This window comes from Ursus americanus, chromosome 27 (genome assembly GCF_024610735.1).
Source record: "Ursus americanus isolate L20-20 chromosome 27, mUrsAme1.1.p, whole genome shotgun sequence".
Taxonomy (NCBI): domain Eukaryota; kingdom Metazoa; phylum Chordata; class Mammalia; order Carnivora; family Ursidae; genus Ursus; species Ursus americanus.
Window position 1 is genome coordinate 32,968,997 of NC_142153.1, and position 19,736 is coordinate 32,988,732.

The window sequence follows — 19,736 nt, forward strand, 5'->3', positions numbered from 1 at the left end:
TAAATCCAAATTTTATGGCGTAAGTTTTGGGGGTAGTTAGTATTTTATGAAGATGCTTAGCTTCCCGGATTACAAAGATAGGCAGGAATATACAACCAAAAATCAAGCCTCTGCTTTATTTTGAATGATTGGGTTAAAAAGGTAATAATATTCACTGATAGTTTTCAGGAAAGTTTGGTACGCCAAGCATTGTATATCTACTATCTCATTTAATTCATTGAAAACAAGCCACGGACAAGGTATTCGTATCCCCATTGAACAGTTAAAAACATTGAGGCTCATCAAGGCTGATTTGCCTACTTTTAAGCTTAGGATTTCCTCAATCCAAAGCCCACACACTTCCCTCCACACCACACTCTAACAATCAAGCAGGGTGGAAGAGACAGTATTCATAATTTAATTTGACTCTTTTGCAGGCTAGTTACCAGCTTTTTACTATATACTTGATTAAGCAGGCCAAGTTTGGCTTGCAATAGTGTTCCTCAAGCAATGTGCATCTATTCTTTGGGTTTGCAAGTGATATTGACCTCTACCAGTCTCCCCACTCATAACTATAAAACAAGTAAACAACTCTGAGCTAAATACCCAATAAGAGGAAACATGTTGTTATTATTACAACAATTGTTAAGAAGCATACATGAGCTATTCATGGATGCCTGCAAATTGAATTTTTATCAAAGATAAAATACAATCAAAATTCTGTGGATATCCCAGAGCTCCTCTGAGACTGTTAACATTTGAACAAAAAGTGTTTAGTGACTGAGTGAGAAGCCATCTCCACAGTTATTAGGACATGTGTCGAAGCATTTTACTAACTGACTTTGTAGCTTAGTGAGTCTGTACATACACTAAATACAGTATTTTACTCCCTTATGGAGCTATTAGAAGAATACTTACCTGGATGATGTTTTTGCTTTGAGTTTTTTGAAAGTAGAAAACCTAACAGGTAAAGTTGAATTTACTTAAAAGGTTTTAAACATCAGAATAGAGAACCCAGAAATGGACCCTTGGCTCTTTGGGCAACTAATCTTTGATGAAGCAGGAAAAAACATCCGGTGGAAAAAAGACAGTCTCTTCAATAAATGGTGCTGGGAAAATTGGACAGCTACATGCAAAAGAATGAAACTTGACCACTCTCTCACACCACACACAAAGATAAACTCCAAATGGATGAAAGACCTCGATGTGAGACAGGAATCCATCAAAATCCTAGAGGAGAGCATAGGCAGCAACCTCTACAACATCGGCCAAAGCAACCTTTTTCATGACACATCTCCAAAGGCAAGAGAAACAAAAGATAAAATGAACTTGTGGGACTTCATCAAGATAAAAAGCTTCTGCACAGCCAAGGAAACAGTCAAAAAAACTAAAAGGCAGCTCCCGGAATGGGAAAATATATTTGCAAATGACACTACAGATAAAAGACTGGTATCCAAGATCTACAAAGAACTTCTCAAACTCAATACACGAGAAACAAATAAACAAATCAAAAAATGGGCAGAAGATATGAACAGACACTTTTCCAATGACAACGTACAAATGGCTAACAGACACATGAAAAAATGTTCAAAATCATTAGCCATCAGGGAAATTCAAATCTAAACCACGCTAAGATACCACCTTTCGCCAGTTAGAATGGCAAAAAAAAAAAAAGTTAAAAATTGAGCTACCCTATGACCCAGCCATAGCACTACTGGGTATTTACCCCAAAGATACAGACGTAGTGAAGAGAAGGGCCATATGCACCCCAATGTTCATAGCAGCATTGTCCACAATAGCTAAATCGTGGAAGGAACCGAGATGCCCTTCAACAGATGACTGGATTAAGAAGTTGTGGTCCATATATACAATGGAATATTACTCAGCTATCAGAAAGAATGAGTTCTCAACATGGATGGCACTGGAGGAGATAATGCTAAGTGAAATAAGTCAAGCAGAGAAAGACAATTATCATAGGATAACTGAGGGCTTCAGAGGGGAGGGGGTGGGGGAATGGGATAGACTGGCGATGGGTAGTAGGGAGGGCACGTATTGCATGGTGCACTGGGTGTTATACGCAACTAATGAATCATCGAACTTTGCATCAAAAACCAGGGATGTACTGTATGGTGACTAACATAATATAATAAAAAATTAAAAAAAGAAATAAATAAACATCAAATATCTTATCAATCTACCTATTTTTATACAAAATAATTATTTTATGACTTTTTTAAAAATGCACTTTGTCTAGAAACTTCAGGTATGTGTGTGCTTGTGTGTGTGTATTCTCAGAAACCAAGTGTTAATCATATAAAAACAAAAACAAGAATGATGAAAACTGTTCTTCCAACTGCCCAGGCTTAATAAGCTAGTTTTGTGTATACTGAGCACTGATATCATACTTCTTCATAGGTTGGTTTTTTTTTTAATCACATCCGCAAGTTTGTGTTTTCAGAAGAAATTCGGAATGGGAGCATACCTCCCATCCCTAAATTCTGTGCTTCAGCTAAACTAAATGAAGTGAAATTTAACAGAAGGTTTTATTATCTGGAAGAACCACTGGCATTTCCTTTAATAAAAGCCTCTTGTTCTAACTTTTATCTTCTTGGGAAGAATGTTTTCATGTTGATTTATCTAGCAGTTATTTAGGTAGCCACCAATTTTACATTCCGAATAAGCAATGTTACCTCTTGCCTTCACTGCTCATCTTCACATTGTCAACCTCCAACCATTGTCACCTAAGTTACAGCAATACAGTCCAGCTTTTGTCCTTTTCCAGTGGGCTTCTTAACAACCTCCCACTCTCAAAGTGATCCTTTTTCTCAAACTCATTTTGTTCTTTCCACAACCTCCTGCCTAACAATTTTTAGCCTATCTAAATAGGAGGATAGCCATATTTTGTTTGGTTTATGTTAAAGCACACCAAATACTTTCATTTTCTAACTTATCAAATGCACAGAAAGTACTGTATAAATATTTCGAGCCTTTCAAGTCCGAAGGGATGGGGGTCCTACATTTTAAAAATACTGTTCTGAAAGTTTTACTTTGTTTAAAGGCAACAGGGATATAATTTAAATCATTGGATTTCTGCAGAGATCACCTTTTAAATTTTACACACAAGTATAAATATTATGAAAATAGCTTTTATAACTATAACTTTTACAGTTTACCTAAGAGCATAAATTCACAGCAACATTAAGACAAATATTATAACATCATTTCACATCTATCACACATATATATGCATACATATTATTTTATATTGCACATACATATATTGCACATATATTATGTATGCATATACTTATATTAAAGAAGATTTGTGTATCATGTGTTTGATTACATATAATAATTCTTTGGAGATCTTCATAACATAGGCAGAAGGATGTTGTTTTGTATTAAATTTGAAGGTAACTTATATAAAGAGTCACACTCTGCATTTCAGATGAATGATAACCGTTTTCATTCTGGGAAACTATGTGGACCTGGGTTCTCTGCCTGATGCTAACTTCAAAGACTATGGAAGTTTGGGCTTTTTATATAAATTGACCTCGTTTAATGACTACATACTTATGTTTTACCTTGTTCTGCAAAACGGTGTCAAAACGGTATGACTTTGTTATGAACAAAGAATCAATGAAACGATATATGCACATTAGGACTTCTTAATCAGCATGCTCTATATTATACCCTCTAGCATGGTCCCCTAACATATTCTGTGATTCCAAACATAATCCACTGCCATCAATACAGTTCTCTCTCCATGTCATTTACTTGCATGTAAGTATATGTGATAATAACCAAGTGAATAGAATAGAACATCAAGATTTGATGAAAAAAAAATATAAATCACTTGCACTAATTTAAAATCAAATTAAATGATGCTCGTGAATGATATCAATACTGCAAAGTTCTCTCCTTTGTTTTCACAAAGGACACAATATTTGGTATAATGTGTCCAAAATAGTGATGCTATTTAAATTGTTTACTTTTTGATCTAGTTGGTATGCTTATTATCAATAAAATAAACAAAAATGATGCCAAATGGCAAAATGTTAATATATAATGTCAGACTTGAGTGTTTAACCTAATTAATCCTATCATAATGCAGAAATCTTGGGGATTTTAAATAGGCTTTCATGTTGGTGATAGATGGCTCTGATAGCTTTTAAGCAAGACAAAGCTGTTAGCTCTTTAGGCTGAATATGGGGATGAGAATGGAGAGGAAGAAACTTAGATCAGCAGATTCTGCAAAAGAGATAGAATATCTTGGACTATAACACTTAATGTAATTTTATAAGAATTGGCATAGGGTTCAGCTTTCTATCTGAACTAGCTTTCAGTTCAGGTCTTCTTAAGGAAATTCTTCTCTTCACTAAAATAGGTTTAGAATGCTCTTGAGTTTGCTGCAACTGATGGAATGCTGATGGGAGAAAGAGGACATAGCTATGTTTTTGCCAAAAGAGCATTTGCAGTGGGAAGAAAGATGTCTGGAGCAATTCCCAAATAAGTACAAAGCAGTCAACATTTTGTAGAACATAGTCAAGGGACCATTCCACATTATAACGACAATGATTTAAATTGAATTTTAATACTTATATTAGCAGAGACTAAGATTTTTCTGTACCCAGATTGACCAAAACTAGATAAAAAGAAAATCCCTTTATATTACCAAAGCAAAAATATAGAAATTGCATGGCCACATCAAGACTGCTTTCCCAATCTCTTACTAGCCATGGGCAAGCCACTTCACTTTCCTGAATTCCAGTTTCCTTCAAAATGGTATTTAAAATGGCAACCCACCTCATTGTATTATTCTGAGCCTAGCACCAATAGTTAGCTCTCAAAAATATTAAGACTTTTTAATACAACTACAGTATGACCCAACTGTCCCACTTCTTGGCATATATCCAAAGAAAATGAAGGCAGGTTTACAAGGTAATACCTATATTCCTGTGTTTATTGCTTCGTTATTCACAATAACCAAGATATGGAAAGAACCTAAGTGTCAGATAAATGGATAAAGAAGCTTCAGTGTGTATGTATATAAACATATATAATGGAATATTATTTAGCCATAAAAACAGAAGGAAATCCTGCTATTGCAACAATAAGGATGCACCATGATGGCAGTAAGCTTAATTCTCATTAAGAAGCCAGACAGCTAAGTGTTATATGCAAATAATGAATCATAGAACATTACATCAAAAACTAAGGATATACTGCATGGTGACTAACATAACATAATAAAAAATTATTATTAAAAAATGAAGGAATAATGAAACAGATAAAAAAAAATAAGAAGCCAGACAGCGATAGACAAATACTATAATGTATTATTTACATGTGGAGACTAAAAAAGCTGAACTTGTAGAAACAGAGAGTAAAACAGTGGTTCTCCTGTGGTTCTACCAGGGGTTTGGGGGCTGGGGGAATCAGGGAGATGTTGTTTAAGGATACAAACTTGGAGTTAGAAGACGAATAAGTTCTGAGAGCAAATGCACAACAGTGATTACTGTCAATAATACTGTATTGTAAACCTCAAACTTGTTATGAGGTTAGATCTTAAATTTTCTCACCACAAAAAAATAAGTGATAATTATGTGATATGATAGAGACATTAGCTAAAGATACAGTGCTAATCCTATTGCAGTCTATAAATATATGAATTCAATACATCATACACCTTAAACTTGTACAATCTTGTGTGTCAGTTATACCTCAATTTTTAAAATAATTAATTTTAAAAATTAAGTATTTTTATTCTTAGTAGGGCTTAATTATTTCTAAATTTAGTAACATTTTCAATATTTGGCAATTAAGGGCTTTATTAAACTTAATACGTTGGTTAAACAGAAATATAACTTTAATTGCATTTTCTGACACATCATTTCTAAAGTTTTGCTCACCCTTTCCCAGTGGCTATAACATTACCTTTCACAAGTTTGTCCACTTGATAAACCCTTATTGAAGCAATGAATGCAATATATTATTTGCTATCTGCTTTTTAAATTGACGAACGGTGACAACAACAAACACAATCACACAATCTACATAAGTTTCTGTGAAACCAAGGTGATTTGCTGTTTGGGCAAGACAGGGAAGTGACAATTGTTCCATATTTATATTCACTATCCCTCGGAAGTGCCCCATCTCTTGATTTTGCCATCCTGGTGTGGGCTGGAAGGGAAAGCAGACACACAGCCAGAAAGAAGGGGAAAAGAACAGTAATGAGTATAAACTCACCCTGTGCTCACACTTCATCTTACATGTTATAAATCTCTGAAACTTGGAATTTCTGGCCTGAGGTTCCCGTGATGCTCAGTCCGCAAATGACAGAGATTTATATAGACCAGCCTCTCAGGCAAACGGGTTTATGGAAAGCACATTAATGTGTTTCTGCAGAGAAATTTACTTGTTTAAAGTTAAGTTCCCTTTGAGCTTTATTCCCTGTGCTGAGTGTCAGATGGAATGCAGCTAATCAGAAGAATAGAAGAAAAGAATTATAAGAGAATATACCATTGTTTCTCTCTGCGTTAGTAGAAAGTGATCCACTAAAAGGAGACTGCTTACAAAAGGACTGAAAACATCAAGAATTCAAACTTCTGAAGATGAACAGGGATCAGTGACAAGGCAAACTGGAGGCTCAATTAAGAAAGAAGAAAATCATTAGAGGAATTAACAGTGTGAAGAGATTTCAGGCTTCACGGGAAACTGAAAAAGGTCAGGGACATACGAGGCATGGTTGGATCCAGTACAGTGGATGGGAAAAGTAAACTGGAATCATAAGCTTATGAAAAAAGTAAAGGAGAGGGTCAAAAAGGCTGAAAAATAAGAAATAGAAATAAAGGAACAAGGGAACAAAAAGTGAAAAATAATTAAAAAAATAAATAAAAAATAAAATAAATTAAGGTCAGGAAAATTGTTTCCATACTGCTATCCTGTATCTTATTTGACTTTTTTTGTGAAAAGGGGGAACCTATAAGGAAATTATTCATTATGAAAACCAAAGAAGCATCAACATGTAGTGATTGATGTGAGTGATCATGGCATGCTATGCTGACCCTCTCAGCCTTGGAGGGAATAGAATAAAAAGGAAAAATAAAAGCCAGTAACAGACTGAATATATTCTGGCCTTCGATACTATACGCCTTCCATATTTTTTTTTATTTTTTTGATGAGCTAGTAAGAAGAGGGATTGAAATCTGATGCAACCGTTTGCAGCTTACCTGTGGTAAAGGAGCATCTACCATCCAGGGGTCAGTGCTGTGGCAGGAGAGGAACTGGAACTTGCTGACTGAGGCATTGTATGTCCTAAAGTCTGACCAACAAGTGAGTGGGCACTCAGCCAGCCGAACAGATGGGCATAGAGTCTGAGGGCAGTATGACCGTGTGTGCTCATCAAGGCTGCTTCCTATAAAGCAAAATTTTCACCCACAATTGTTCCAACAGCTGTTCACACTGAGCTTATACACTTCCAATTGGGAAGAAATGTCACTGCCCATTTGTCTTTGAGTGGGATAAACTTTCTACACAAAAAAAGAAATCACCAGATAAAGTGACTCTCAGCAAAAGTAACTGTGATGGCAGATCCATTGAAATCCACAGGGGAGGATGCCCACCGGAGGGCACTTCTGAATGTGGGAGAGAAACCTCAGGTCTCTTGTACTGTGCCTTCAACCCCCACACTATTTTGATGCCTTTATAGTAGTCTTCAGTGTGTGTGACACCACTTTCACAGATAAATCTGATATTTTGTTTTACTTCAAATATGGAATCTCATCAGTAAGGAAATATTTTATAGATTCCACAGAAACGTTAAGGAGCAAAGATTTGAACCACCTATTATCCTTTATGGAAGTATGGGCTTAGGACCACACATTGGTCTTCCAAAGTGAAGCCTAACTAGGATAACATGGAATGGTGAGAAAGGAGGGGTCATTGGTGGAGATGACACAAAGTAACTTCTAAATCTAAACTATTCAGACTCTGTGATTCTTCTGGTTAGCGCTTTTGCTTTCGAATACTGATTTCCAGTTGCCTACACTAAGGTTCTACAATGCAGCCTGGGGCCCTCCTTATACTCTCCTCTGCAGTGAGTATAGCTAGTATCTGTCCCTTGTCTCTGTCCACACTGCCGTTGATACAGTTCAAGCCATCATAATCTAACTTCAGCCATTGCAACAGCCTCCTTTTGGTCCTTCTGATGTTGGTCTTCCCTAAGAGATTTTGGTGACTCATTTCCCCATGCCACTAATTTGCTTCATAAACTTCTGTTAGATCACCGGTAACATGAAATGTTTATTACTTTCTTATTTCTTTCACCCACTCAGACTGTAAGCTTCTTTAAAAAAAGGAAACAGGCTTTAGGGGCGCCTGGATGGCTCAGTTGGTTAAGCATCCCACTCTTGATTTCAGCTCATGTCAAGATCTCAGGATCCTAAATTGAACCCCACGTCAGGGGGGAGTCTGCCTGAGTATTCTCTCTCTCCCTCTCCCTCTGCCCCTCTCCCTGATCACTTGAGCTCTCTCACTCTCTCTTTCTCTCAAATAAATAAATAAATAGAATCTTAAAAAAAAAAAAAGGAAACAGTCTTTTGTGTTTATCACTGAAGACTCTAGCATAGTACCTGTCACAGATTAATCCTCAATAAACACATGCTGAATAAATATTGTATATTTTACTTGTATTATAAACTCTCCTATTATTTTCTAAAGTGAAAAGTGTATCCTTAATTGCACACGTACCTGTACAAAGGCTCCATGTGTATGTTGATACTGAAGTGTAATTCTCCAATACTGAAGTGTAAATTGTGTTCTAATTCATTTCAACACTCCCGAACCACTAAGAGCTTAGGCTTGATTCTGCTACTCATATGAAGCAAAGATTTCATGTCTGATTATTTCACTCATGTTGCTTGGATGGCTACCCTCTTTAGGATAGATGATGAATCACTCAGAATGAAATTCAAATCATTTTCCATTTCTCCAGCCTCATCTCTCACTAATTTCATAAGAACACCCTCCATACTAAATATTTGCAGTTCATTAAATGCCCCACAGTTTCCCTTCTCTGCACCTTTGCACACATCATACCCTCTGACTTCTTTCCACAGGTCAGCTCTCTCAGTTCTCCTCGGGTCTCAAGCTTTGACCCAACTGTCAGTTTCTGTGTGCACCTTGCCAACTCCATTCCCACAGCTTCAGACTGAATAAGGTGCCCTTCATCATCCCTGCTTTTGTAATAGCTCTCACATTAAAAAAATATATATTGCCATATTCATCACCATATATTAAATTCAAGTATGTGATTTTTCTGATATATATATACATGCACACATTATTATTATTAGTAGTAGTAGTAGTAGTAGTAGTAGTAGTATATTACCTAATTTAATCCAACCAACAGGCTATAATATAATCTACATTTCATTGACAAGGAAAAATTTCCCGAAAGTCACATACCTAGTAATTGACAAATCAGAGAGGGATTTGAATCCAGTTATGTCCATATGACTCCAGAGTCCCTGCTCTCATTCACTTTGGTATTTGCTATTTGACAGTCAGACTCCCCAAAAAGTGAATTCCTTTAGGGCAAGAACTGCATTTTTTATTTCTGTGTCACTTGTATCTGGTATGTCATTTTTCATTTACCACTTACTCAGTCAATACTTGCCTCTTAAAGAATGAGTGAATGAAAGAATGAATGCAACAGTGGCTGGATGTTCTTTGGTATGTAAAAGAGGGGGCTTAAATAATCTATCAGAGTTTTTTGGCTTATCTTTCCATTTAAATAAATATACACAATTTAATTAGTACTTAATCAGAAAAATAATGCCTTCTTGTGAGTGTCAGAGTCTACCTCTAAGCAAAATCTTTTAATATTCAGTAATCTGGAGGACATCGTTCATGTAGTAATCTTCAACACTTCATTTCTCCATTAAATAGTCCATTCCTGAAACACAGGCCTAAATCATAAAATCCATTTGCAGTTCTTCTCTAGGATACTAATGGACTGTTGGAAAATAAGCATCAACAAGGGCTTAAAATATGGACAGTATTAAATAAGAAAAGCTTCATCTTGAGTCAATTCTCTTGGATGTTATTGGTTTTACAAATAATTATTTCATGTTTCAACCCAAATAGAAAAGAATATTTATTTTTCAATAAATATTTTTGCTAAAATTCAAAACCTTTGAAACATGTAGAATGTCATCCTCAAGTTAGCAGAGTACTCTGTGCTTCTTTGTTTTGAAAAGCATACAGATTAATAAATTCAACAGTCTTAAAAATAAGACTTCAGTGAAACTTTACAAAATAAATTTGAAAATGATGAATTCTATAGGTTTTTCTATTTTAAGAGCTTTAGTAATGATGAGTTATCTACAGTATCTGCATTACTTTCTTCAATTTTTATTTCTTCTGCATTTAAGTGTCACTTCCAAGATATTCTTAGCATTCTGCTCTCTGGAGGCCAGCAACTCAATGTTTGACAGTTTCATCCAAAGAGCCATTTTAATTATTTATTTACAAAAGCCAATAAATACTGTTAAACATCAGGAAGAAGGGGAAATAATATTATAATCCTACCGATAATGAATAAGGAAATATTTCACATTGAATTACTAATTTAGTAGTAACTCATCAATGCCTGTGTTCTGGTTCTACTATTAGGCACTTAGATATATTTGCTACTCTCAGTCAAACAGAATTATAGCAGAATATTTTCTAAAGGATAAAAATCTTTTATCTCTTTTTCTAAAAGCATTCGCACTGACAATGTAAAATTAATGGGACCCCACACAATTTGGTTTGCTGGATCAGTCAGAACAGGCCAGGGTTTGCTGTGTTAATTACCAATCCCCAAATTTTAGTAGATTAAAAGAATAAAGGTTTACTTTTATTTCTTATGTTACATGTCTAACGTGGGCATCAGAGGAAATCAGTTTATCATGGACACTTAATAACACAAGATGACAGAGGCTCCATCATGATATATTTCTCCGGTCAGGGTAGCAGGGAAAGAGTAACATACAAGGCAATTCAGTACTAGAGCCTGGACACAATACATTTCATTTCTGCCTATGAACATTGCTTAGAACTAATTATATATTTTGCCCCACCCACAAAGGTGGCTAAGAAAAGTAATTCTTCCATATATCAAAGGAGAAGAGAACAAAATATGGATAACATTGAAAGTTTTAATTTTCTTTGCAAATGTCAACTTGAAGTCATTCTGTATTTATTTACACATAGAAACTGGGCTTTCCAATTTGCAAGTATTAGTTTTTCTTTCATTGGTTAGTTATCAAATTTGGCCCCAATATAGATTTATTTCACGGTTTTTGAGCCAAATACCTATTCTCATTAATAGATAGATATTATGTATTTTTTAAATCCCAGACTCTTTCTTGGCATAGAATGCTTTTCTTGTTGCCCTATATCATAAATGAAATGTGGAATACTCCCAGGGACTTTCCTTTCTGAAGTTCCTGTCTCCACATTAGGTTTTGTACATATCAATTCTAATACTTTCTAATGGCTACATAACATTATTTGTGTTTGTGTGGTTTCTTCTGATATTTACCTTAATATTCTTAAATCACACAGGACCCCTAAATTCTCTGACCTCACTACCTGTTTCTCCCCTTCACTCATTTGTCTACAGTGTAGTGGCTTCCTTGCTGTTCCTCAAACATACGAGGCTTGGTGTTTATCAAACATACCAGGTGGGCTGCTTTCCTGAACAAACCAGGATGCTCCCACCTTACAACTTTTGAGCTAACTTTTCCCTGTGCCTAGGATGCTCTTCCCCTTACTATGTGCAAGACTCACTACCTTACCTCCTTGAGGGTTTTACCTCAAATGCACTATCTCTATGAAGGCTTTCCTTTCTAGCTAAAATACCAAGTGGCCCTTATAGAGGCAATGCTTCACATCATTATTTCTTGCACTTATCACTACCTAATACACCATGAATTTTATTTATTTCTCTTGAGTAATCTTTTTCCCATGCCCATGTGTAAGTTTCATGAAGGCAAGAATTTTTGGATGTGTTTTCACTTGTAACCCTGGTGACTGTATAATGCTAGATACATGATAGGTATTTAATAAATCTCTGGTAAATTAATTAATGAATGCTGCTATTTTATATTTACCAAATTTAAACTTTACCTATTGACTTTTTTATATAGTAGGTGAAGCTTCAACTCTCATACAACCTCTGCTTTTCCCCATTCCCCCACTATTATATCTATAAAAATTGCTCTTTACATTATAATGACTATATAAATATTGGTCACTGCTAAACCAGTGGAGGAATGATTCAGTCTCTGAGAGAGAAGGTAGAAGAAACAAGGGCAAATGGATTTATGGCAGTGGACCAGCCTTCTGGGAGGTCCCCTGTCAAAAACATCTCCCCATTATCTGCCTCTGATGCCTGAATTCTTGACCACTCACTTCTTGGTGTCATGCATTGCCTTTCCACCTGATCTTTGGAAAAATCAGTGCACACTGAAAAGAGTGACACACTTGTCTAGTAGTTCCTCAGGCTGAATTATTCTTTCAGTAGAAACAAAGCAGTAGAGTCAGAGTGGGATTGTAGTTACTAAAATACTGGAAACAGATGCAGAATTGAGAAGAAAGAAGATCAGAAAATGAGTATTTCAATCTTGTTCTGATATTGGAGGAGGTTGCAACCCAAGCATGAACACCAGTCACTAAGCAGGATTCACACATATGTCATAGACATACATAATGAAGAGCTTAGAGGTGGGAGGTCCTTACAGACCATAGTGACCAAGCACCTCCTTCTACAGATGGGGTAACTGAGGTTTGAAGTAGCTCAACACCACATGGCTGGTTAATGGCAGACTTGTTCCAGAACCTGTCCTTTTACTCTTCCAGTCCACTGCTGAATATTCAGTGCTATGCAATGTGCCGTTTATTTAATGAATACTATTAATTCTTTGTAGGCAAATCCACCCCTCCTCACTGGTCCCAGTAAAGCCCACCTTTGCAAAGGCCCACACTTCCTTCTGGTTTTCATTCTAAAGTCATTAAATTGAGAGGTCAGCTTTCAAATGTGGCTGCCACCAAACAGGGACACAAGCCCATCTCTTCCCCTCTACCTACTGCAAATATTGAATGACTGGGAAAGTGATGCATTCTGCTATTATCCAGCCAAGAAATGAATAGTTGTCAACAAATAATGGGATTTCAGCATCCAGTTCCTCAGCTTGCATCATCTAACTGTGATTTCTGTCCATCATCCTTGTTTTTCCACCCTGGAATTGCTCCTAAGCCATGTATTGGATGTAAATGTGTACAGGATTATCATCTCATACTAATCACTTTCATGTATAATTCACGGTTTTAGTGAAAAGGAAATTGTGTTGTATACAGCAGTTAAGAGATGATCAGAGATGAAAAAAGAAACCATTGTAAACATTCCATCCTCATGATTAGATTATACCAGTGGTGACATCCACGGACAGAAGGGGATATCCACAATCAGACAGTAGTCTCCACAGACAGCAGCAAGACAGGCTTATGTGACAAACTGAAAAAACAATCAGGAAATGACAATTAAAAACGGAAGAGAAAACACATCTAAACTCCGAAAGGTTCAATGACTGGCATTTCTTTTACTCAGAGTCCTCTTGAGTATTCAACTTTGTGTTTTAAACTAAGAAATTACCCATGTGAAACAGATCATTGAGTACTCTCTGTAAATGTTATCTCCTTTCTTTATCCTTCCCCAATACATGCCACCCTTTAGAGATAGCACTGTTCATAGTTCTTAGGTTTCTACATAAGCTTGACAGACATTGGAATATCTATATTTATAAAAATTAAAGCGTATGATCTGAATTCCTGCAAGATGTATGTAAGAATGATTACAACCCCTGGATTAATTGACAGCTATTAATACCTTTCATGAAAAATGTTACTATGAATCTCACCTTGTTTCCAGCTGTATTACCAACAGCATCTCAATTCTAGACTTTTCCTCTGGGGAGGAAACACAGGTACAGAAACTCTCTGCTGGTGTAATGCAGGGGTATCAAAATACCCTTTGTGCTTAGCCCAAGCTCCAGAGAATCAGGTGGCTCACACAAGCAATTGTGGGTAGTTGCATTTTTACCTGAACCAAGCAAAACCCAATGTTGCCACCATGCTTCATGGAATGCCTGAGTTGAATACTGTTGCTTTTGAAAACCTGGGTCTGCAAAATGGCACAACAGCTCCCAACCCAACCTAGCTGCGCTGTACACAGAGACACAGAACAAAGACACATTGAATTGTGCAATTTGGGGGTACAGATGCAAAGCATGGGAAATGAATGGTCACGCAGAGTTGATATTTTAAAACCCACTGCATTTATGTAAGTTACTTATTTCAAATATTTGTATTCAGCTACATTATCAGTGTACTATAGATGTCAATTTTGTGCCCATACTAATAAAATCATTAGAAGGAAGAAAATTCTAATATTTATAATTACAATAGGATCTTGAAAATTTTGACACACGACATTATTGCCACTTTTCTCAAATTATGTAAGGATTGACTTTGACTCTTGACAGGTTTTCTTCTCCATGTTTAGGATTCTAAGTCTTTAACAGCATAGTTTGATCATTTGATTTTTGTGAGGTTTATACACTTTTTACATGCTTTTAATATTATATATATTTATTTTATCTAGCCTGCTCTATATTGCTTTGAATGATTAAATACACAGAATATCAGTTTTGGGAAAAAAACAAGAATTTATTTGGTCAGCATAATTAGCTGATTCTCTCAAGCGTACATTCCTCTATATCATTACCAATCATGTTACCTATTCTCTTTTAAATTATCTACTAATGTGACAATTTTTAAAAATTATGTGTCTGTATTGTTAAAGAATGGAGGGTATCTAGATACCATTTTTAGTTACAGTTCATCTGATCAACATGACTCAGAAGTCTTTGAAGTATGTTAGTGTATTTATCAAACTAACACAGAACACTCTTTTCCCTTTTGTTTGAAAAAGGTGGTTTGGTATTATATTCTTTGGATGTTGTTGTTATTGACATAAGGAAAGCTTTAGTGAAAGTGTTAACTACAAATACTATCTTAAAAATTCATAAAAATACATTTCCTACAAATACATTTTATTTTCATTTCAAGGATTTTGGAGTCAGAGAAAAGTAAATGCTTTATATATGGCATATGTGGTAGCGAGACACCAAGACTGACATGAAATTGTTAAAATTTTTCCCTGAAAAGCTAACACATAACTTTGAGTCGACCTTTGAGATTTTTAAATTTTATTTTTGTCATAACATGCAGTGGGTAAGCAATGAATTGTATCTAAGTTGTTCATTAATACAAACAAAATAGCTAGATTGACCTCCCAGTGGCCTTCTAGTCAACTGTGAAGGCAGGCCTTTACATCCAGGCAGTAATTTCGTCTCTGCCTCATTAAATCACTAAGCCGTGGCTTTGTGTATTCTATATAAAAGCCGCCCAAAGCTCAACTAGCCAAGACAGAATGTCGATTTTCTTAGCTCTTATCGATTCATCTCGCCCAGGGCCTTGCATTATATGATGGTCATTCAGTGTTTACTGGAAGAATGAATGAATCACTGATAAAAACAAAAATCACAGTTTGGTCTTTTTAAAATTATGAACATTTGAATTTTGTTCTTGACTAAAATGGACATCCAAGGAATAATTCAGTATAGTCCTCAAAATCTATTGATAAACAACTTCCTATTAAACAACAGTTTCGTCAGGGTTATAAAGGAAAGGAAAGGATGTGAAGGATTCAAAAGGAAAATCTTAAAAAATTAAAATCCTTCACACAAGTTAAAAAAATGTGAACAAAAGGAATTTTGTGTTCTGTTGTTTTGTAAAAATGAGCAAGAAGTTAGAAATCGACGTCAGAATCTCTAGAATTAAATGTAAGCATCTTGGTTACAATAAATAGTGCTCTGACCAATACTTATTTATAAGTAAAGAATTGAAAGGTCTTATTCACCTCTTTATCAGAACTAGAATCTTCTACTCTGTCCCTTTCTTGTTTCCTGGACCATATGATTTTTTTTTTTAGAATAGTATCACCCATTTATTTGAACTGAATATGTCGAAGAGTAACTGAAATACATAATTAAAATATAATAAAGCTATTGTTATGGGACATATATTTTTCTGTACCTCTTGTTCAAACTTGTGAGATGGGTATAGCCTAGAGTCGAAACTTAATAACTAAGGTTACCATGACCAAGATGAGATTAACATTCTTTGTTGTTGTTGTTTTTTTTACTTTTCAAGTTTTTATTTGAGTTCCAGCTAGTTAACATACAGTGTACTATTAGTCTCAAATATAGAATTTAGTGATTCTTCACTTCCATACAACATCTGGTGCTCACCACAGCAAGTACTTAATCCCCATCACCTCTTTCACCCATCCCCCCTCCCCTCTGCTAACCATCAGTTTGTTCTCTTGAGTTAAGAGCCTGTTTCTTGGTTTGCCTCCCTCTCTTTTTCTCCCCCTTTTTTGCTTGTTTGTTTTGTTTTTTAAATTCCACATATGAATGAAATCATATGGTATTTGTCTTTTTCTGATTTATTTCATTTAGCATAATACTCACTAGTTCCATCCATATCTTTGCAAATGGCAAGATTTCATTCTTTTTTATGGCTGAGGAATATTCCGATAGTCCATCAGTCAATGGACACTTGGGCTCTTTCCATAATTTGGCTATTGTAGGTAACGCTGCTAAAAACATCAGGGTGCATGTGTCCCTTTGAATTAGTATTTTTGTATCCTTTGGGTAAATACCTAGTAGTGCAATTGCTGGATCATAGGGTAGCTCTATTTTTTTTTTTTTTAGATTTTATTTATTTATTTGTCAGAGAGAGAGAGAGCGTGAACACAAGCAGGGGAAGTGACAGGCAGAGGGAGAAGCAGAGTCCTCACTGAGCAAGGAGCCCGAGGCAGGACTTGATCCTAGGACCCTGGGGTCATGACCTGAGCTGAAAGCTGATGCTTAACTGACTGAGCCACCCAGGCATCCTGGGTAGCTCTGTGTTTAACTTTTTGAGGAACCTCAATACTGTTCTCCAGAGTGACTGCACCAGTTTGCACTCCCACCAACAGTATAAGAGGTTCCCCTTTCTCCACATCCTCACCAAAACCTGGTGTTTCCTGTGTTGTTAATTTTAGCCATTTTGACCTGTGTAAGATGATGTCCTACTGTAGTTTTGATCTGTATTTCCCTGATGACTAGTGATGTTGAGCATCTTTTCATGTGTCTGTTGGCCACCTGTATGTCATCTTTCAAAAAATGTCTATTCACGTCTTCTGCCCGTTTTTTAACTGGATTATTTGTGTTTTGGGTGTTGAGTTTGATAAGTTCTGTATATATTTTGTATACTAACCCTTTACCAGATATGTCATATGCAAGCATCTTCCATAGGTTGCCTTTTAGTTTTGTTGATGGTTTCCCTTCCTCTGCAGAAGTTTGATTTTTTTTGTTTTTATGTAGTCCCAATGGTTTATTTTTGCTTTTGTTTCCCTTGCAACAGGAGACATATCCAGTAAGAAGCTGCTATGGCTGATATCAAAGAGTTATCTGCCTGTGTTCCCCTCTAGGATTTTAATGGTTTCCTGTCTCACATTTAAGTTTTTCATCCATTTTGAGTTTATTTTTGTGTACGATGTATGAAAGTGGTCCAGTTTCATTCTTTTGCATTTTGCTGTTTGGTTTTCCCAGAACCATTTGTTGAAGAGACTGTCTAAGTTTCATTCACATTGCATACAGTTTTTCACCACAAGACCAATGATACCAACCATTTAAAAATAATAGTGACTTTTATTTATTTCAAAATACTGTTTAAAAGTAGTGAATAGTTAAAAGGCCAGGACTGTCAGTGGTAATCAGGAAAAGATATATCTTTCAATATTTGCCCAATGTTGTAATATTATAGGGAGGAACAAAATTCTATTCAAACAATTTTTATCTCACAATATTTTCATATGATGTTTTGCAAATTTAGGGTGTGTTTTTCCAGTCCATTTTATTTTTAATCCTGAATAAACTTGTCTACTATACCTATTTTTTTCTACAAATATCATTACTGTGATGATTTTATGCATAAAGCTTTCCTGTATTTTATATGTTATTAGGATGGCTTCCTTGAAATGACATACTCCAAAGGGTATCGATTATATTTATAATTTATTGGGAACTTACTATATCCCAGGATCAAGATAACCTTTTTTTCATTACCTCCTTTAAATTTTATAAACATTGTGAATTATGTTCTGTTTTAATCTCTATTTCAAAAGAGGAAAATAAAGATTGAGGAAGTTTATCCATTTAAGATCAAATACCTAGCAAGTGACAAAGTCAATAGTTGAACTCATGTCTGACTTTATAGCACTAATTAGTATTCAATTCAAGACGTACAGTACTAATATCTGGGACATCGATTGGAAGAAAGATCAGCAGATTTTCTCTTTTCCGCTTATGTTCCCCAAAATGTGTTTTAATATATATTATACATTAATGGAATCATAAGTTTTCTTTAAAATATATTTTCTAGCTCTGGTTTTCTGAAGCATTAGTATATCTATCAATCCCTCCACTTGTCACACTAGTTGAGCTTAAATTAGTTAACATATGTCAACATCAAATAAAATGGAGTCTCCACCAAATACCCTTGAATTGGAAATATAACATGCACAAAACTATCTTAGAAATCACAGTTTAGGGGCGCCTGGGTGGCATAGTGGTTGAGCGTCTGCCTTCGGCTCAGGGAGTGATCCCGGCGTTCTGGGATCGAGCCCCACATCAGGCTCCTCCGCTATGAGCCTGCTTCTTCCTCTCCCACTCCCCCTGCTTGTGTTCCCTCTCTCACTGGCTGTCTCTATCTCTGTCGAATAAATAAATAAAATCTTTAAAAAAAAAAAAAGAAATCACAGTTTAGAAATCAGGATTATCGTTAATCTTCAGGAATTGGTGACCTTGAAAGTGTGCACGGTTTCTGGAGTGATGATAATGTTTAATTTCTTGACCTGGGTGCTAATTACACGGGTGCATTTTTGCTGAAATTCTTTAAGCTATATAGTTGTGGTTTATGTGTTTTTTATATGTATGTTATACTTCAATTAAAAGTTCTCTTTGAAATTAATATATGCACAGCTGCCTACATAAGGTCTTATACATTTAGCTTTTGGAAACAGCAGCTAATGCTAGAATCGCTGATCTATAGTTTTAAATTCTGGAAGTGCTAACTTTTCCCTTAACCTGTTGGACCAGAACTAGTCACTACCTTATCCTAACTCCCCAACTTCCTGTAAATGGAATTGATTTTTCTTTTCTTTGAAGTTTCTGTTAATTCTGACGGCCCGACCTGTGATTGCAGTCAGTGACCAGAGTACTGGCTTATATCAGAGGTAGTAAATCAAGAGGAGGAATGCCACAGGGATTTTTTGACTAAACTATATTTCACATCTTTTGTTTTCATGAGTTAAATTTGGCTTTTGACCAACTGCTGATTCAATTGGAGTGGGGATTTAAATTTCAAATGAGATGTCTCCAACTAGTAAGTAGCTATTAGTTACTAGGATAAGATGTCAATACAAAGTCACCCAGCTGATAACTGTGTCAGTGTACAGAAAGCAAACACACATGGTTATCATTACATGAGTCATTCAACAGATAAAAGCAAATAGTCATCCATTCCGAAGTGTATATTAA

General features: G+C 35.7%; 1 long non-coding RNA gene across 1 annotated transcript in view; it reads left to right on the forward strand.

Annotated features, from left to right (window-relative positions):
- Positions 1-19,736, forward strand: part of LOC123802603 (uncharacterized) — a 263,437-nt gene that overhangs the window by 72,548 nt on the left and 171,153 nt on the right. The gene's annotated exons all lie outside the window — the stretch shown is intronic.